The following is a 21,521-nucleotide window of genomic DNA, read 5'->3' on the forward strand; positions in this document are numbered from 1 at the left end:
GTACCAATAAACAACCTGAAGTTCAAATACCTGTTGTGCTATTTAGGAAACATTTAAAAAAACAAAACAAAACCAAACCAAACCAAAAACAAACAAACCACAAAACCAGGAAAACACAACCACAACAATTTTACCATAAATATCATTGAACTGTTTACATTGCTTTTTTTTAAGCCGACAAGTAACTCCGAACAGATTGTGATACTGTTTGTTGTTTTTTAAACACATTCACTACAATTGAGAGGTACACCAAAAATAAAATAATGAAAATGGTTCATAATTTGGTTTAACAGGAGTTTAGCTGATATAAGAAAGAAGCATCATGAAAATAACATCACTGCAGCTTACCTGAGAACTAAATATTACAGCACTTGCTTCTGACAAAGCGTCAACTCAGACAGATTCCCGTATTACAAAATGTCAAAGTAGAGCTGTCAGGAAGAAAGTTCAGTTTAGGACCACTTCAAAGTAATTGCTTAATACTCAGGTAACCACTACTAAATACGTTTAACTATCCTGAAAACACGAAGCAATCAAAAACAAGGAAGAAAACAGAGTGGACCAACATTCCACCTCCAGTTAATTGAAATCTTACCTTTTCCTCCCACCGACTAAGACTTATAGAGATAAGAGCTGATATTTTTAGATGCTTTTGTTAATTTAACACAGACCAAACTTCTCTCTACTTTCAGTTGTACCCTCAGGGTGCAAGTGCCAGGAAAAGTCTAAGAGCACTGAGAAACCTCTTATTGTTGATGGTTGTACAAATTTTTGACCATGATAGCACCTTGCCTCCTTTCCCTTTTTATTGTGACAGACAAGCCTAAAAAATTTCAGAGTTTGAAACTGAAGATAAGCAGTGAGCAGCAAAATGTTTGATGCTTATTCAAAGCTTATCTGAATTGCCCATACTTCCTGAGACCAGTCAGTCTCATAAGATCTACAGTTCTTCCGAATTCCAGACAGTTCAGGAATACCAGGAAAATTGTTTTTATCTTTGTATGTTGGCACTGCTGTCTCTGCAGACTCCAGCTAAATCCTGCAAATGCAAAGCCGTGCACAAGTAAAAAAAAAGTGACTTAACATAAATAAAAATAAATAAAAATATTGGGTATATTTATACCTTAAACAGTTATTTGATTTTAGAGGACTATTATTGTTTTTATTTTGGGGGCCCTCAACTGCCATGCTATCCTCAGTCACAGGTCTGCCATGTGATTTGCCAGAAGTTAAATGCTATTAGTTACAACACCTGCTTCTGCATCTCCTCACAGCTTATTTTTCTATACTTTAAATGATTTCTTTACTGTACCAGGAAATTATGCACTCCAAAAAATTTAAGCTCTGGCATCAGAAAAAAAGACACACAAAAAAAGAAGTTGCTCTTAAAACAATACTCAGGAAGGAAAAAAAATCATTGTAGGTTTCCTCAGAATAATTAATTCCAGTTTTATCATTTCTGCTACAGGAAAAATTGGAAAGCAGTTTCAAAACAGGAAACCGATCCTGTTATAATAGATTTATATTGAAATGTTTGATTAAAATCTGTAACATTATAGAATCAATTTCTAAAATAATCTAGACACTACTGTAATTTAAATTGAGATCAATACACTGTTTTTCCTCAACTCTCCATTTGTGAAGATAGGTTACTCTCTGAAGAACTGGATACTATGTGTGCATGATCATCAACACCATTATATCCCATTTTGAGAAGACAGGCTTACAGTTACATGACTGTGTCTGTATTTAGCAAAATCTTTACATGCAAAGAATTGAAATATAGCTCTACCCTCTTCAGCTGATTTGTTAGCAGAATGTGAAACAACCATAAGGTCAAGACTTGTAACACAACTTTTTTTGAGAATGATTAAACCACCTTTTCACTCCTGGAAAACCTAGCAGCACAACTGACAGATGGTCAAAATAAAAATGACCATGAACTATATTCATTCGATTGCACTATGTTTATTATGAGCAGCTAAATCATGTTTGACTAAACAAAACAGGGATTTAATATTTCTCCCTCTAGTCTATCTTATGGGAATCTGGGTTTATTTACGGTAGCAATCTCACCTGAGATTCCTACATCCAACTCCGCAGGGGTTTGGTCTCTAACGTTCTTTAAAGTAGTTTCTCATCTTCCATATATATTCTGTGGGAAAACATACCTGCTTTTAGTACTGCTTTTCCTATTGCTATTAGTATGAAAATATTTTATCATTAAAATATTATGAAAATGCAGTCACTCTAAGTTATTAGGAAGTACCTTCTGATTTAAAAACCAGGAAGGTTTAAGCTTTTTTTCCTTCCAGACTATAACAGACTCCAAATTCTGAGGCTGCAAGCAGAAGGCCCCCATGTCTGAGAGCATTCCAGTTTCTGCCTAACCATATGGCACATCTTTATTTAAATGTTAATGATTTTCATGTTCAGCATGAACTCTTTGAAGTAATGCTGCATTTGTCTTTGATATAAAGTAGTTTGATATAAAATAGCTTAATTAAAAGTTAATTTAATAAGTTTTCAGAACTATAATTCTTCAGCACCAAACTTTCCAATCAGGACATATTTTTAATTGGTAGAAGTGTTACAGTAGTTTTAGGAAATCATTTTCAATTAATTTGGAAGTGTTGTTCCGGTTAGTAGAATCCATGCCTCTTGCTATTTATCTTCAAGGGAATGTTTTGTTTCTAAGCAAATTAAATCCCAAAGGACAAAATGTTGTATTTTAGCAGGCTCTCCAAATGTTTTCTGTTTGAAATAACTGCAAATGTGCTTGTTGTTTTACAGCATATAATATAACTTCAACTTCTGTGCAAAGATCCATGAAAAACATTTTGGATATAGAGTCCCCAGGGGAAACAAATCCATTGTTTGAATGGAAATTACATCAAGATTTCCATGCAAAAACTAATATACCACAGTTTTAATGTTAATCTGACAGTACCTTACTGTTCTTGCCATATAGTTTGTTTTATCATCAAAGCTGGACTTGACTGAAAGTAGGTGACACTTCCAGCGTTCTAAATAGACTAACAGCAGGTGGTTGTGTCGAGAAGACTTCTTGACAAACCTCCTTGAGGTACAAGTAACAGAAGCTAGCACTACATCCCAAGCAAAATATCATACTTACAGTCGATTAGCACTTTTGGCAACATAGCATAAGGGTTGGTGTTTCTGGCAGCAACATTATCCACAAAACAACATGCAATCTGCTTCTAGAACTGAGTGTAGAACATCCTCTTTGACAGTGACTTAAATGTAGGACTGTTCCAAGTGACTATTTGCTTGTTTTCATTCAAGAACTACACCTGTCCTCCAAACTAAAAAAACCACAAGTTTGAAATCCCATCCCACTTCAGTTTCGTTTGGTTTCTTGACCTATCATAGAATCATAGAATTGTTAAGGTTGGAAAAGACCCTTAAGATCATCGAGTCCAACCTGTTAACCCAAATGCCTGGTCCACCTCTAAAACATGTTCCTAAGCACCACATCCACACATTTTTTTAATACTTCCAGGGACTGTGATTGCACCACTTCCCTGGGCAGTAGTCTGTTCCAACGCCTAACCACTCTCTCTGTGAAGAAGTTTTTCCTAATGTCTAACCTAAACCTCCCCTGGCGCAGCTTGAGGCCGTTTCCTCTCGTCCTATCACTCATTACTAGGGAGAAGAGACCAACCCCCACCTCGCTACAACCTCCTTTCAGGTAGTTGGAGAGAGTGAGAAGGTCTCCCCTCAGCCTCCTCTTCTCCAAACTAAACAACCCCAGCTCCCTCAGCCACTCCTCATCAGACTTGTCCTCCAGACCCTTCACCAGTTTTGCTGCCCTTCTTTGGACATGCTCCAGCCCCTCAATGTCCTTCTTGTAGTGAGGGGCCCAAAACTGAACACAGCACTCGAGGTGTGGCCTCACCAGTGCCGAGTACAGGGGCACTATCACCTCCCTGGTCCTGCTCACCACACTGTTCCTGATACAAGCCAGGATGCCATTGGCCCTCTTGGCCACCTGAGCACACTGCTGGCTCATGTTCAGGCGGCTGTCAGCCAACACCCCCAGGTCCTTTTCAGCCAGGCAGCTCTCCAGGCACTCCTCTCCAAGCCTGTAGTGTTGCATGGGGTTGTTGTGACCCAAGTGCAGGACCCAGCACTTGGCCTTGAATCTTATACAGTTGGCCTCGGCTCATCAATCCAGCCTGTCCAGGTCCCTCTGTAGAGCCTTCCTATCTTCAGGCAGAAAGGTAGAAAGGCAGACCTATGTGAAAATGCTGTGCATCTTTCTGCTATCAGGCTAGATGTTTATGAATTGACTTTCCACTGAAGTGTATTTACGCTGTTCAAGCAGGGCAAAATATTTGTTCAGTGTCATCTAGCAATTTACTTATCCCTGGTCAAAAAATATCTTATTAATAACAAAATAAAAAAAATATATATACTCTTCTAATACAAGGTCATTTCTTCTCTATAGCACAGTACTTTTTTTCCTTTGGGAGTCAAGCCATTCATTCATTCCCCCAAACTACATTTCATTCCTGTTGGTGTAAGGAAGTTAGGTATGCCTTCTTTCTCCCAAACCAGAAACATCAAGATAAGAGCAGGTTCACGTAATAAAAAGAAGTACAGCTTTTACAAGTGTACATTCAGTCTGTAGAGTCTCTACTGACATCCAACAATGGAAACTCATCAGTCACCTGTCCAATCCTTTCTCAAACTTTGCCTATCCGATTCCCCATCCCCCAACCTTTTCCTAATTTCACAAGATTCCTTCTCATATTCTCTTAGGCCATCTCTTATCTAACAGATCACAATGCTCTGATCATCTCAAACCACAGAGTACTCCCTAAGTTTTTCCTCCTTGGAGGCTGAACCGTCAGTGCCTAGTTGAAGTATGTGTGGAATGACACTGTTATGGATTCACACCAGACCTTTACATTTAAGCAAACTTTAACATTACAGATGTCAACATTGCATTAAAACTAGAAAAGACTCATGCTTCACTTTCCTTAGGTAACTTTAAAGAAATAACACAAGCTAAAGTAACTAATTTCACATGCAGACTTGAAGTCTTCTTGTTCTCCAACTTATAATTCATTTTCTATGTACTGGCAATCAACCAAGCTTGCATAGGCCTACTTCATCCAGTAAGCACTGTCTAGCATGAACTTCAATAAAACTGAATTGTTCTGTCTCTTCATTCTAGAAACTCTTTAAATCAACACTATTTGTAACCTAGGTTTCCCATCAATTTTATTAAACAACTAATAAGATTTGGGGGCACTTGGGAGTGAAAAATGTATGCTCCAATACAAATTATAGAAATAACTGCATCATTACACAAGCATTTGCAACAGGCTGAAATCTGAAGGCAGAAACTCAAGTAAAGAAGTCCTCCAGATGGTAACAGCCAGTTAATCTGCGTAACGTGTACCTGTGCATTACATGCAGGGAAGTCTTTCATGGCTTCCTCAAACCCATGTTTGGACAAGGCTACTTGGAACACAATGTGAATACACTGAACAGACCAGCATTAGGGCTATTTACTAAAATTCCAAGTAAGACTTCAAAACTTTAAGTGGTACCTAGGTGTGAAGCTAGATTAAAAAGACATCTAAATATAATCTTAGGGATTGAAAGCCACATTAACAGTCAGATTTGGTCTTCCATGTCCTTAATAAATGGCCTTTATCTCCAGTTTAAAAAAAAGGGGGGGGTGTGAATTTGACTACTTGCATTATGATAGAAAGTTCACTTTCTTGTCTAACTATTCCTAGATGAGGCTTTGCCCTTTAAAATGCAGAAAATGGTAATAAAAGGCAGAAGAGAGAAAGAGCAGCTTTCAGAATTTAAAAGTAAGCTGCCTCAAAAGAATAGTCATTTTATTCCTCTGTGTGCCAAGAACTTCAGCAAAAAAGGCCACTTATATATTACTGGGGTAAATGTAGGTCAGACCTCTTTTGCTGTGAGCTCAGGACCGATGGAGAAAAACATGATGTTCTCCATTTTAAACTAGCCAAGGAGACAATTGGCTGTCGGGGCTAAACTGGTAACCTAAAAACCTTTCTGCTCTTGGACTCACTAGATCTGGTCGCCTAAAGCTTTCTGTTCAGTTGGAATAAGTCACTTTGTTGGAAATAAAGTTTCTTAGTTAGTACACCTTTACACCTGAGATCCAGATTCAAGGTCCTGTGCTGAATCAACTGGAGCACAACCCTGAACTGGCAATGTCCCTATTGTCTAGACAGAATTCTTAATTATCCTGTGTGCCTGATGCCCAAGAAGGCTGTCAAAGACTCATTTTTGTTCTAATAAAAATAAATATGAGAACACTGACTTTTCCTTGAAAGGAAGACTTATTTTCTAGCCACCCTTATTCCTAAATTAGTGATTTTTCACTGAAGAAATTTCTACAATCATGTTTTGAGTAAGGACATGAATGAAACTGAACAGATCAGTACTTTACCAACCATCATCCAAGCTGATCAGACAAAAGCGAGTTCTAATCCACAAATAGTAGTCACATTAGCACACTATTATGCTAAAGTATCATTAGCACAGCATCATGCCTTCCAAAATGAGCTCAAGTCTGTATCTATCCATGAGATGCTCTAAAATATATTAAAGAATTTCTGAAAAAAACAGAGCCACCCAGCCTAGAAACATTTATTCTAGAACCAAATGGGCTAGAAGAAAATTAAAGCTCAGCTTTTGGAGCACAGTGTTATGGAAAGGCACAGAATTCACTACGTATTCTACAGCCAAGAAATACTGAAGTCATGCATGTAGCCAATTATTTTTGATCAACTTACCTTCTAACTCAGTGCAAAGCATTTACTGCATTTCCTTATTCAGTTCCAGAGAAGACAAAATTATCTCATAGTGAGACTGAGTTAAGGGAATTATGTAGTTATTTAATTTCTTTACTTGGAAGAAAATTTAATGGATTAATGTTCCTATTTGACTAGACATGCAAAACCCTAGTTGTACTTGTGTGTGTTGTTGTGGTCTAACTAATGTTACCTGCACCTTCCACCCCATTACATATAGTGAGCTAGCTGGTAGAAATAACCTCAGGAGAAAAGGTATATAAAACCAAGATATTGTCTTACATTTTTCTGAGCAACAGATGTGAGTTCTTGATTGTAATCTACAAGATACCTAGGAAGACTATTTTATGCCAGTACACTAATTAATGCAGGAAGGTTAGAGAAAAATTTTGTTAATTAAATTGTAGGATCAAAGTACAATGTTTGGGTAAGAAATCTTTACTCACTGTTTAGCATTTAGACAATATTTTTATTTTCCCTGCCAGGTTCTTTTGTTATATTAGTTTGTATCTATCACCATCTATATTAATTTATAAACATATTTATAGAAAATAGTAGAAAAAATTTATGTGTTGTCTTCACACTGATACGAGAAACCCAGTTGTATTAGTATACATAAAAAGAACTATCACTTCTTAGTAATGATCAGAGTGAGCTGCTTCTAGACTGGTGAAAGAACACAAATCAGGTGTTTACAGCCCATTTAGAATGCAGGATATGATCCAAAACATAACGGACAGGTAGCTAACCTGAACACACTCCACATAGAGCTGCTTAGAGCAAACCAAGCTCTGAGGGATTTTGTGTGTTTTCTTTTTTTTTTTTCTCCTTAGTTAAATGAGGGACTGCAAAATTCTAATTTTAATTAACGCATGCTCCCTAACTAGCGTACTAAACAGAGCCACTTCTTAAAAGCAGGATGTGCTTATACTCTTTCCCTATGTTATCATGACACAATGTTATGCTGTATTCAAAACTTATGTCTGCATTACAAAAATTTCATGTTGCTTTTGGCTAGTGGACCCATTAAGGAAATTACGTACCTGATCCACACAGATCTAAATATATAACTGCAACACTTTTTTCCCCTCTTAAGTGGGAAGGTCAAAATGTCCCGTTAGAAGAGATCTTCAGGCATAGTAGCAGAAATCCAAGAAAATATATCATTTCAGGCATACTTTATCGGAAACTTATCTTCTTTCTCTCACATTTCCTGGTGAGATGACAGTGATCCTGTAAAGTATTCAAGCTGACACTGTCAAGTGTAAAGCATTTACTGTGTAATGATTATTTACAATGACCTGCCCAGATATGTCAGCATCTCCTTCAAGAAAAGGTGAAATGAGTTGGTGGAATACAAAACACTACACAATGATCAATGCAGAAAACTCATAAGATCAGTCACTTGTCAGATATTATTAATTCCTTAGAACCAAAGAAAGGATGACCACAATAATTCATGAATAATTTATCTAAAGATAAAACATTTGGAACAATAATCAACCAAAAATGAGCAGCTATTCTGAGCTAATTAATGTCCCCATTTAAGTACTGATTGACAGTATTGCACTACAGGACATTTTGTAACAGAAAATCCACAGAGTGCAGTTAAGCAAGCATTACATTGCCTCCCATTTAAAAGCTGTGCTGCTTTTCTCATTCGAAGATTTTTACATGTATGCAGCAGATGGATTGTCTGATAGTAGCTTATGGATAGCTGTAGTGTTTCTACTCGTAGCAAAGCCAGTAACATATATAAAGTTATTGTAAAAGCTTTTTCAGTAGAAGTATGATACAGGTTCACGATTTCTAACACAAGGCATACAGTTAAAATCATATTTGTTTTTTAAGGAAGAAGTAGTACTTTTTCCCCTCTATTTAGTTTTTCAAGCTCAGCATATTTCAGTAAAATCTATATCCAGGAGAGATTGGATCCTCTTAAGGTTGTATCGCAGTTGTTAATTCCTAATATTTCTTCCCTGTAAAAATTAAGATATTGTACTATTTGGAAGAAATGTTAATCACTTAAAACCACTTAAACCACTAAATCCCGAACTAGAAAGCAACATCCCGCAATCAAGTTCAAAATACCTAAGTGCAATCCATGGAAGTTATTCCTGCGGTGAATTTCACATAGTGATCCAGAAGGTACTAGATTAGAATATAATGAGCTATAAGGCAAGATATAAGAATTGTATTTTGTTAGTAGCATGTTAGCAATAATTACTAGATAATGTTCTTATTTCTGTTGTTATTTGACTAGGAAATCACTGCATCATTCATGTACATCACTCAGTTCAGATGTGTGCCTCTTCCCACTCTGTTTTATTTCCTCTCCTTCACATCAGAGTAGATTCAGTACAGCAGTGTCCAGGAGGGCACGTGCAACTTGGGTATGTGCTACTCATTTCAACTTACAACTCGTATTTCACTCCTTTGCTAAATGTGAATAGCAAGGAGGTGAGGAAATCATTAACAAGATCTTATTCTGAATTTTGGATGGTAATTGAGCATACATAGACAGCCAATTCATTACTCATTTTCTTAGGAATTAAATAATTCACCATTCGAATTAAGGCATTTGAAATCACTTCACTGGTTATTTCATGGAATGTAATATTTAATCACTATCCATTCAGCTAGGATAGCCAGCTTTCATTAAAAAGGAAGGGAACACATCCTACTTTAAGCTATGGGACAAGATTCAGTTCCTACATCAGGCATTAGGACTGATGCTAAGTTTGGGAATGCTGTACGTCAGCCACATCAGGTCAGGTAACAAATCCCTGCCTTCTGTATATAGTTCAGAATGACTCAGGGCTGTAACATGAGAAGACAACCAGACAGTTCTTCTAATTACCTGTAAAAATGGTACAGAGACACCAGAAATACCTACATGTGGTCAAGAGCTGAGGCTCAGAAGTGTTACATATGACTTTTTTTTCCTTCACCTACCAAGGCCTTCTGAGAGCAATATGTCTATTTGTTAATGTCACATGTTACACACATATGGCTTTTGGATTTTGGACCCAACATGACAAGTATAGAGGGTACCAATTCTGACTAGATGGAATGTCATGTAGTCAGTGTGCCATTGTAAGAGTAAGGCCTTGCTATGTGTAGTCATTGAATAGGAAAGAACCATTGATTGTCAAGGCCACAGTTTTTCTCAAAACATTATCATTGAAGTTGTGAAATAATTCCCATGGAGTTAGTTAGATTCCTAAGTTTTTTTCCACAAATACAGGTTTTAGAACCATGAGCTAATAGCAATTACAGATGGAAAAGGCTTGGATAATCACGCTTATGTACAGAAATAAGGATATACAATCTTATGAAGTTCATACTCTGAATTATACATTCAATTTACTAATAGTACTCTTCCTGGCAAGATGCTAGTTTCGTGAAACATCATCTAAGATACAATTGTATTTGTTTCATGGCAATAGTACCAAAAATGAAGTCTCAGGAAGTAGTATGCAAGAATAGCTTACCGTACGGTAGTGTGGTGCATAGTGTCACCTGTTTAACAATTCCCTGTTTGTAATCTCTACTTACCTATAAATGTAAATAGATGGAAAGTCAATGCATCTTAATGGACATGTTGACTCATTTATGGCCTAGTTGGATTTGCAAGTTGTCTGTGGTTTTTATTTCCTTCTATTTATGTTTGGAAGGCTAACTCAATCAGCACACTGAGGGAAATATTGACCTCTTGGGGAGATTACCTTCCAGTGGGCTGAATAACTTCAGAAGAAAAAAACCCTAGCAGTAAGTCTTCATGTGTTTAGTCTCTTAAACCTGATCATCCTGTAATGCACATACACAAGAAATTCCTGTTTAAACTGCAATACTAGATGTTATTTAATCATATTTTTAATTCCAATTTACTGATTTTTTTTTTAAATCCACAAAGCATCTTCCTAGACATTGAAGACATTTGGTAGGTGTTAAAAAAAAAAAAAAAAAAAAAGGCTCTGTGTGTGCGTATGTGATACTGGATACTGTTTGTAACTATTTTGTTATTTTTTCTGAATAGACCTATGGTTAAGAGAAATGTGGACACAGTAGATCATTAAAGATTAATACTATGGAAGATTACAGTATCAGATAGAACTGCATTGTTTACAGAAAAATATATTGATTTTCAAACTTTGTTCTGACAACTACTGTACTTATGGATCTGGAAATTTAAATTGGACTCCAATTCCAAATTCAAATGGACTCCAATTAAGGAGTTGGTTCCTACATTGTGGTTTACTGTCAAGGTTGCAATCCAAAAGATATATAGCAACAATACAAAGAATCAGATGAACACAAAACTGAAACACGTAGCTGTGATAGATATCAATAACACAATATAAAACCCCTCCCTGTAGTATTTTTTCTGTTATACAGTATCTATCACAGTGGCTTTGGCTGCTAGATGCTGCTTAATGCAAATGGTAACAATAAAAATTAGCTGTATTAAGAGCATAGCTGGATTTCACATTACTCATAGAGAGGCCTATTTTGCGCAATCCCAGCATTTGTTATCATGTAGTTATCTCACAGATATCTTTTTTTTTTAGAAAAAAAACCAAAACAAACAAACCAAAGATACATGTGATTATTCCTGGCAATAGACATAGAATCCAATTTAACTTTTCAAAGACAAAGCTTTATAGATTTCTAGCATCCCATTGCTCAGAAACTTAGATCTCAGGCTGATGTCAACATAGCCTTTTATAAATTAAACTTCTTCCTTATATTCAGATAATTTAATGGTAAAGATCACTTTCCTGGAAAACTACAGGGTAGCAGCCAACATTCTTCTTTTCTCTGACTCTAGGGAGTCATTCAGCTTAACAGAAAAATTCCTCAACTCTACATTAGCTTCCTATGGAGATTTCAATAATAGGCTGTCAACATTTTCAGTTTCAGCAATTACCCAAGAGATGACTTCTTAATGAATTAACCAGGCTGCTAATTTACTGGAATCGTCTCATTGTCCATATGTTTAGTACTTCCTGTAAATGAAGAAATTTTTCTTTTTTTTTTCCTTTCCCTATCTGACAAGTGTTAATCAAATTCCATTCATATTTAATTTTATTTAACTTTATTTGTGCTTAAGGAGATCTTGTTTTACTGAACTAATTTTCAATATGAAATTGTCTTTTTTGGGACATCTTCATTATTTTTGTGTGAAAACTCCAAGACATACTCCAGAAAAATAAAGCACAATATGTTCCCTTTATTACCATTTATATGACTCCTATGATATAGCAAAATTAAGTCTTCGTTCAGCTCAGTTATATTTGCATAAGTATGTCACCACAGTATAAGGCAATATCTTTAGACAAGAGCTTTAAGTAACCTTTAAACAGACCTCATTGGCTCAAATGAAAACATGAGCCTCTTGCATCAAGAGTATCAGATTCTTGCATGAAGAGTAAAAGTTCATCCCCTTTCTGGGATAGCTGCCCCTTTTAAAACAATGTATCTACTACTTCAGCCACAACCTATAGATCACATGCTGGTATCACCTGTGATGACCTACATTATTCAGAAGATCACAATGGAAGAGAATAACCTATTCTGACTGATATTTTTATTGGGAAGCACTTTCAGAGTATATTTTAAAGCACTGAGCAGATTCTTAAAATGAAGTAAATACTTAATAAAAAAGGTGTGCTCAGATATTCAGGAATATTTGGGAATTATTTTGTTCTGTGAACTGAAAACATCAGAATTTCCAAAATTATTTCCTAACTCATAAAATAGGGATGTTATTAATAAACACCCATTCAGTTTTATCCTAAGGTATGATGAAAGAAGCACAATCTTAAAGTCACTAAGAAAATAAAAATCTCAAGATCCCAAATATTGTTCTTTGTTAAAGCCGTGACTGATCAACTCCAGAACAGACCTATATTGAGAGCACAACACTGAAGTCAGCTTCAGTTCTCATCTTTGTCATATCTTGCTTGGGTTCCTTTAATCACTGGGCTAATGAGGCACAGTGGGTTGTGCCAAAATGCTTTTCTGGATTTAAGAAAATTTGTGTTTGAGGATTTGGCCAAAAAAGTTCAAGTCACATTTAATCACCAAATGTTGCATTTTAGACAGTGAATGACACACAGCTACAGAGTTTCCCAGGTCACTTCATTTGTACTTAATAGCTGTGTGGCATTGACCAAATGACTTTCAGTTTGTTTACTTGTACTTTTTTCCTACTTTACGCTACAAGGATAGTGGCTGTCATTTGTTGTGTATTCCTAATCTACAAAACTCCACATCTTGTTTGCTGTTCATGTTTGCTATTCTGCAATTGTTAGGTATTTGGGGTTTGTATCCAGCACAATGAAGTGCAAAAAGCAATGAAAATAGTAACTTAAATTCCAATAATTGTAAATGGTATCCAAATTAACGTCTGTTTTAAATATTGTAATACATACACACTCAAGAAGCAAGTCTGATGCACCAATATGTGTCATTCACCACATCTTAAACAGAAGAATTTGAAAGTGGTAAAAGAGTGCTTCTAATGCAACAAGATTAAAATTCATGCGTATCTGCAAAGAACTTCTGTGACTTTTGCCAAATAATGGCAGATACTACAAAAAATATAAGTGTCCTAGGTTTTGGGAAGATTCTCTACTACAGCGATTATAGTAAGTGATAGATGACAGACAGTGTTATCTGACAGTTTCCCTCCAATCTTAAAGTAGGTTATAGTGCTGTCAGACTGTCAGCATTGATATGGATCTCAAAATTTCATAAGATCAGATGATAAATTAAACATGCTCTTTCTTCACTTAAGTAACTGCTTCTATTGCTGGATCATTCCAAACCCTCTAATGCATATTAAAGAGATCAGCACATAGCGCAGTTACTTTTCCTTGAGAAGTAAAACTTTTCTAGTAGAAAAGTTAAAAAAAAAAAATCCAGAGGAGATGATTGCTTTTTACCTAGGACATAATTTTTTTTGTTTCTTGCCTTTACCCAAAGTTGTCTACTAGATGTACTCTTTATCTTGCTTTTAATTAAAGAAAAAAGAAAAAGTGTAATCTATACCAGAACTGTGTTTTAATGTGGCTACACAAAGTAATGGATTTGTATACAATTATTACTGTGGAAAGATTTTTTAAAAGTAATTAAGGACTAAATAATTAAAAAGGGAATGGGAATCGTGTTATTACGGTATATGTCCATCATAAACACTAGTGGAGATTGTTGTTATAGCAATAATATTCCTAGTACAGAAAATGAAGATATTGTTAGTAAAATGAAAATAATGACAAATGAGATGAAACATGAAAGGGTCATCTAATATAACAGAGAGATCTAAAAACCTCTAACCTGGGAAACAAATTGTCTTCAGATCTGTGTGTCATCTATTTGAGTTTAATACATGTATGTATATATACATGTACACACACGCACATGTGTGTAGGTATGTTTTGGGCATATAGACATAGAAAAACATTGTGCAAGTTCAAGGTTCCCGAAAAAGCTTGCAGTGTTTTTGTAAGTTTTGATGAGTCTGCTAAGTGCCTCCATTTGAAAATTACATCATGCAGAGCTACTTCAGATACATTTCATATATTTTCTTACGATGACATTTAAGTGTCTCTTTGGCAAAAAAAAACCCCACATTGTCAAAATGACAGTTTGATGATGCATAAACACATTTACTCTTCATGACAATGTCATATTGGCTGACACCTCCATTAAAATAAGTGTTATTCTCAACAATCCATAGTCAGCTTCAGCTATGAAAATCTCAGAATTTCTACTCCACTATTTATTCATAATAATAATACTGATTTAAAAAAAAAAAAAAAGGGGCAAAACAAAAGTAAGATTTGTTAGGCAATCAGTTATAAGGAAATAGTAGGTTGGCTGGCTAACAGGATTGTGAACTTGTTAATAAAAATATTATTTTTCCTGCACTTGCACATGAGTTCTTAAGGTACAAGAAAAAAAAAAATTATATAGTGACCAAACAAACATAGCATATGTGTCAACTTTGTACAATCTAGTGTCAGGGCATCTTCCACTTCCTGAAGGTTTGGCTACCTGGGATCCTGTACTACGTACTTTGTTGATCTTGACCCATGGACTACTTTCAGGCTTAAACTCAGAGTTGCCTTATCACCAGAGACTTATCTGGTGATCCCTGAAATCTTTGCTGTACCTGGCTACCCTCACCATGTCTGCTCTTTGCCTTGCTCAGGTACTGTGGGACTTTGTCCCTGTCAGTGAGGGCACTGCTCTGCCTGGCTCCCTATGATCTCAGTTCCTGAATAACTTTCCCTTGCAGAGATACACCAGCCTGTGCTGCTCCCCAAAGGATTGTCCCTACAGAAAATCTAGTATGGAAAAGGGAGGTGAAACTGGCTGATCATTATATTAGAAAAGGCAACATAACAAGGCTGAGAATCTTTCCAATTGTCTTGCTTCAATTAATCTTTCTCTGAGAGAACCTGCCTTTAGAGTCGGGTGCTCTTTGACCCACTTTGACATTCTTTTATTCTTCCTCTCCTGCAAATGATACTATCAGTATAAGAGTTTCAGCTATGACATCTGGCATTTTTACATTTCTAGACCCTGACATGTGAATACACTAGAATCTCTGCTTAAGTAACATCTGCTTTTTTAAACAGGAATCTAAATCTCTGCTTTAACTGGTCAGTTTCTGTCCCTCAAAAACCTTAGCATCTAGAAAGCACAGAAAAAGCCCTCAAGATCTCACACTGTCTCCATCAACATCAAATTTGTAATTATTTTTTTAATATACTTTTAACTCCTAGTTATTGCACTTTATTATAGTAAAGTTCCAAAGTCAATTTAAACACCGCAATACTTTTTAAGAGCAATAAATACAGGAATTCAAATATCTGTGGGAAATACTTCATATTGTAGTTCAGAATGTAGTCTGAAATGGGACAAGCATTCCCCAAATCCTCTGAATTTTACAGGTGGCCTACACCAGAAGCAGACTTATACTTCGGGATTGTAAGGCCCCCATTTCATACTTGGGTTTACTTGCATTGTCTGAACATATCATAACCATCAGATGGTAATACCTCCAAAAACTCTGAGGATGAAAGCACTGTGGTGAAGTGTAGGCTGGAGTCCAGAAGATTAGAGTTCAAATGTGTTAAGTCAGCTAATTTTTCTGTGCATTAATTTAATTTTTGAAATATTCTCTTACATATTTAGACTGTTATGCTCTTTGAGATACTGTCGTGTTTTATACATTTGCATCCTGAACAATACAAAGGCACAAAAGTAATAACAAATTATAAGTGCCAGTTGTGCTTAAAATGAACATAAAGACTGATTTCTGCATAGTCCAACTACAAACATAACGTAAGTGCTAAGGCAGTGAGACAGATTATCTTTCTAGTTGTTTTTCTTTTTTGTTTTTATAATGGAATAATTTAGAGACATCATATATTTAGAAGTAATATTCCTTTCATATAATCTCAGAGTTTCCAAAATTCTCTGTGCCTTTCAGAAACATAAGCTGTGCTCACTTTGACTTATTGGGATATGTATGGAACTCACAGCTTACAACAACTGTTCTGATCCTCTGCACTACATGCCATGCAGCTGTAAAAAGTAACTAAGATTCACGTCTTGAACTGCATTTTGTTATGCTGGTTTCCATACGTTAATACCAGAAGTGAAACATATATACAGAATGTATTCTTTTGATGTTATGCCTTACTAAGCCATATCTAGCAAACCTTATAAATCACCCAAATGCTCAAGAATCAATGTCTGCCTAGGTTTGAAACTATATCAATTTTCTACTTTAACTCTAGTTGGAGTAGAACCAACATTAAACATTTATCTACTCCTGGGATGACAAAGGGCAACCCGTTGACCATTATAATATCTGCAATTATAAAGCCATTAAAGGTGACCAAGAAATCAAGGAACTAAGTATCCTGATAAACTTTCTGAAGTGCTTAATGAAGGAAATATCTACTGTTGTCCACATATCACCAGAAATTCTTGAGAACACAATATAAAAATGAGTCAGTACAATGTGTCAGTAACTTTAAAAAAGTGTCATGCTACAACAAGGTCAGTCCAGGAAATAGGACTTACCTTATCCCTTCTAGAACATTTGAAAAAAAACATTTTCTTTACTTGTATCTAAAGTTTAAATAAGTTTGAAGAAAGCATATTTCATTTTTTATTAGAGTATAACAGCCAACATTGGACCACTCTGTAGCTATACTGCACAAAGACAAGCTCTATCCAAAGCAGCCCATAATAAAAAAAAGAAAGAAAGAAAGAAAGAAACTGTACCATTCCCTTTTTTCAGATGAGGGCCTGAGGCCCAAACACAGTAAGACCCTTAGAAATACAAAACTTTTATCAAAAACCTCAACTGAATACAAACCTCTTTGTTTAGGTCACTAACCATACTATCACTGTTCGTTCTTGCTTGCTTTTGTGTTAAAGCCAACTATGGGTTTTTTATTTATTTACTTTTACAGCAAAACAAACAGAAACAGGCTATAAAAAACATCACTGCTGCTCCAAAAAAAAATATTGAATTCAATTTTGTTAACAATATTAACTTAGAAACTGTCCTGTATGCTATACCTTATTGTAATACATAATTGCTAGTATAAATCTGTTTTCTATATCTTCACTGCAATTAAGAATATAATTTCCATATTACATACAAAATTGTCAGTTCTAATCATTGTCTGTCTGGGAAATAGAGGCTGTTAATACTTACAACTGAATTATAAGCTTTTTACATAGCCTAAACAATTTATTGTAATGAATGTTTCAATAGGTATGTGATATTGGTTTTCAGTGGCATTAAATTATTCAAATTCATTGTAGTCAATATGACCTTAATTTATTATATTGCATTATTGTAAGGTAATTGCTTTCCACATATTTGCTATACATCTTGATTGCTGATTAAGTTCTGTGAGTTTCCCATGGTGCACAGCATTCAGCTCAGGCAGTAAATGCAAGTGTTAATGCAGTGTTCTGGCCATTGCAGATGTCAATGAGTGGTGGATGAAGCATAAAAACCAAGTAAAACTTCATTTCCTGGTCTCAGGACAGCGTAGAGGTGTTCTTTTTCTCCCTTCTACCTTGTTCCCTTTCCACAGTAGGAAAAGGGACCTGCGTTTAGGCCCAGGCACAAGTTTTCTTCACTTGGGATTATGGCAACATACTGTAAAGTGTTTCATAGACGTATAAAACAAAAGGACAACAGCTGACCTTCAATTGTCAGGTACTTGAAAGAAACCTCCCATCCTATCATTTGTTAGAAATCTGATAACATGACTTAGTCTGAACTGAATCTAAATGAAATTATTTAGGGCTTGGATAATCAGACTCATCCCTGGTGGTGTGTTTGAACTTTATGTTATAGCAGTGCCATGTCACGTAATTATGACAAAACTGTACTTCCCACTGATATCTTCTCTGCTGGTAAAAGAGCAGAATTGAAAAGACTTACACCAGCTTGCCCCAGGTAATTTAGTAGACCAGATATCATATTATTCTGCAAACAAATGCTATTCTGATCCTGTTTAGTTTGCTGTAATAAACAGAATAATTGATACTTACATAAACAAAATGTTAGTTTTTTAGTACATTACATGCAGCCACTTAACGGAATTGCACCTTCTGTATAATTTCTCTTTGGAACGACCTTAAGGTCTAGATTAATACTTCAAAATTAATTTACATTTAGCTGCACTAACATAAAGTGGATTAGGACCACAGTACTCTGACAACCCATAACAAAGACCACATGGTCTACTCAAAAATCGTGAGATAACCCATGCAGTGATGTCAAATTATGGTTGCTTGGAAAGCTGAAGTATTCTAGTCTCAGTTACAGTGGCACAAGTCAGAAGCAGTTTAACTACTATATTAAGAAAACAACTGAAAAAACCTCACCTTATGCCAGTGAAGTATAGTCTCAAGATTTGAGTGTCCTTTATTACTGTACATTTTACATAGTTAATGTTACGTGTCATTGTATAGCCTTCCATTGAATTAAACTTTGATTAAAGGACCAAATTCTTCTGATGTGCATTTTGACTCCCTCCATCACCAGTAATGAGTTTTTCAGTCTGAATAAGGGCACCAGAATCTGTAACACACAAAAGCATCTCTTTCTTGTGAAATCCCGGCCGTCACAAATGCTTTGTAATCTCTTCCTTTAAATAAACACATGAAAGTACATTAAATTATGAATAATTTTGGTCACTGTTGTTTGCCATGTAACCAGTTTTTGCTTATTTTTTGCTTATCTGAGGTGTGGTTCACTGTGTAGCTGTCTTAGATAAGCAGAGACTGATCCAGTACAATTGAGTAACTGAGCTGCTTTATGGAAAGACTCATCTGAGGAAAGTAAATTCACACAATGACTGAATTTTTCATTTTCATTTGAGTTAGGTAGAAGACCCAAAATTTTATGCTGGAATGACCAATATACCATGGATGTTCAAAGTAATCCCAAAATGCTCAAGAAACAAAGCGTTAGACAAAGAAAAACCCATTTCTAGTCACTGGGAGACTGTAGAATATTATTGTATGTCTGAATAGTGGAAACAGTCACCTGAAGTTTGGTACATTTTCTATTTCCTTTATTTGATCTGGAGTATAAGGACAATTTCTAACCTTCACATCATGTAATGTGCTCATCATCAGAGTATCACACTACTAATGATAATGTTCCATTACGCCAGAGCAAATATGCTATCAGAGGAACCAAGAAGAAAATTTAATATATCCTCCTCCTTTGCATATGGTACATTGCTATAGAACTGTTAATGTTACTGTATACTTTTGGTCACGTGCTATCTACTAGAAAAAAAAATTAATCCAAAATATGATAACTAAAATCACCTGATCAATCTGCCCTGTTTATCCAAAGTGGAAAAATGCAATAATTAATATTTTCAGGTTTTTTTTTTAATAATTGCATCAGTTCATTTAAGGATAGTGATAGAGAAGGTTATGAGTATTTCTTGACGACATCAGCTGTATTCTTCCATTATACTAGCTGCACCAAATAAATAAGCACACCGACCACACTTATTTCAGTTAACAAACTTAAAAGGCTAGTGGGCATGATTACCAATCAAATTTGGGTAGCGGTATGACTGCATTTAAATGTCTTTTTACAATAAAAATATATTAATGTTCCCTCTATTATTTATGAACGGCTATCAGAGACTACATTTCCTTGTAATAGTGGAATGACCAACAGGCAATCAGGAATTTAGAATATTTGAATCTCTAATTAGAGACAGGGTTTGGTAGACAGAAAGAGCATCGTTATCAGAATAATTGAAAACCTTTGGAGAAAGCTACAAATATTTTGGAAAAAAAAAAAATCCAGCATTATTTTCCAGTTTATGACCTTCAAAAACCTCTTCTGCAAGAGCACAGTCACAAATGCTGGTATCCCAGAAATCAGGAGGGCATTATACAGTATATTTTCTTTATCATTGGAAAATAAAATACAGCCATACTCAAAGCCATATTCTGATCTACCAGGGAAAAAGTCAGCCAACAGTAAGTGAATTTCTCTTCCTTTTCTCTTATTCCATCCCCCAATTGTTCTTCAGCTGCAACCTCTTCTACCCCAGTCCCTCTCAAGATGAATACACATACACCACTGGTAAATTTTTGCCGTATGGTAATTCACCCTTTTACTGACAAGCTAACACCATTTTTTCTGCCATATTGAAGTCAAAGAGTATCTAGTACTTCAGCTTTTTCCATCTGTTATGCCTCATAGTTTTTGCAAGATAAAGAGAGTGGCATGCTGCCTTCTGTACTCAATCCGTTTGAGATTGAACTATCCTAGTTTTAAGTAAGGCTGTGAGCAGGCTTTAGTTTTAGACATACTTTGAAAATTTGTGCCCAAGTCATTGCAAGAATTATTAGTTAAATCCTGTTCAATAAGGTCTTCATAAATTCTGTATCGGACACCCCAGAAGCTTTTGTAGCGTGATGATGATTGAGACCACAAATGTTTATTGCATTCCAGACAGAATTCATAGTGATGTTACTAGGTTTAATCAAGCTTTGACTAGCTATTATACCAGTTACTATACCATAAGTTTTAGTTTAAATAAGTTTTGTCAACTTTGAATGTTAGGAAATCATAACTCAGGCTGCTAAGCCTTGATGAATAAAAAAACATTATTTTTTTTTCTTTACCTTACTTCTGAACCATTAGGAAGCTATTACATTTCCAAGCTTTTATTCCCTTGCTGACTATGGAAAATTAATTCTTTTTCCTAAATGCAAGCTAAAATTTTTGATTATTATACAGAACTAAGCATTATAGCTGTAAGAACATTCACTACAAAGGCTAGGAATAATAATTGTCCAGCAGCATCTGCACGGTAGTCCACTTCTGCTTCTAGCACACCTCTGCAGGTAGTGGCCCAAGGACTTGGATGCTCACACCCTTTACTATTTCATGCTCCCTTTGGTGTGGTCCAGCTAACTGCACTGTGGCACTTTCTTTAAGTGTCTCCATGAAGGAGATGCATCAGTCTTCAACAATGCCTGGAATATAATATACATAATATAGTGTATTGTTCCCCTTAACCAAATGTTAGGTTACACATAGAAAATATCTTGAAATAAAATACAAGTTCAACAGAGGAAGACTTAATTTGGAAATTGGATACTAGA

General features: G+C 35.6%; 1 long non-coding RNA gene across 1 annotated transcript in view; it reads right to left on the minus strand.

Annotated features, from left to right (window-relative positions):
• Positions 1-21,521, minus strand: part of LOC148052173 (uncharacterized) — a 42,715-nt gene that overhangs the window by 8,344 nt on the left and 12,850 nt on the right. The window contains exons 2-3 of the long non-coding RNA XR_015699015.1: positions 2,077-2,155; positions 349-431 (exon numbers count right to left, since the gene is read on the minus strand). This is a non-coding gene — a long non-coding RNA (uncharacterized LOC148052173). The remainder of the gene's footprint in view (positions 1-348; positions 432-2,076; positions 2,156-21,521) is intronic.

This window comes from Nipponia nippon, unplaced genomic scaffold (genome assembly GCF_047370975.1).
Source record: "Nipponia nippon isolate SJK-2023a ecotype South Korea unplaced genomic scaffold, ASM4737097v1 scaffold_5, whole genome shotgun sequence".
In the NCBI taxonomy this organism is placed as follows: Eukaryota; Metazoa; Chordata; class Aves; order Pelecaniformes; family Threskiornithidae; genus Nipponia; species Nipponia nippon.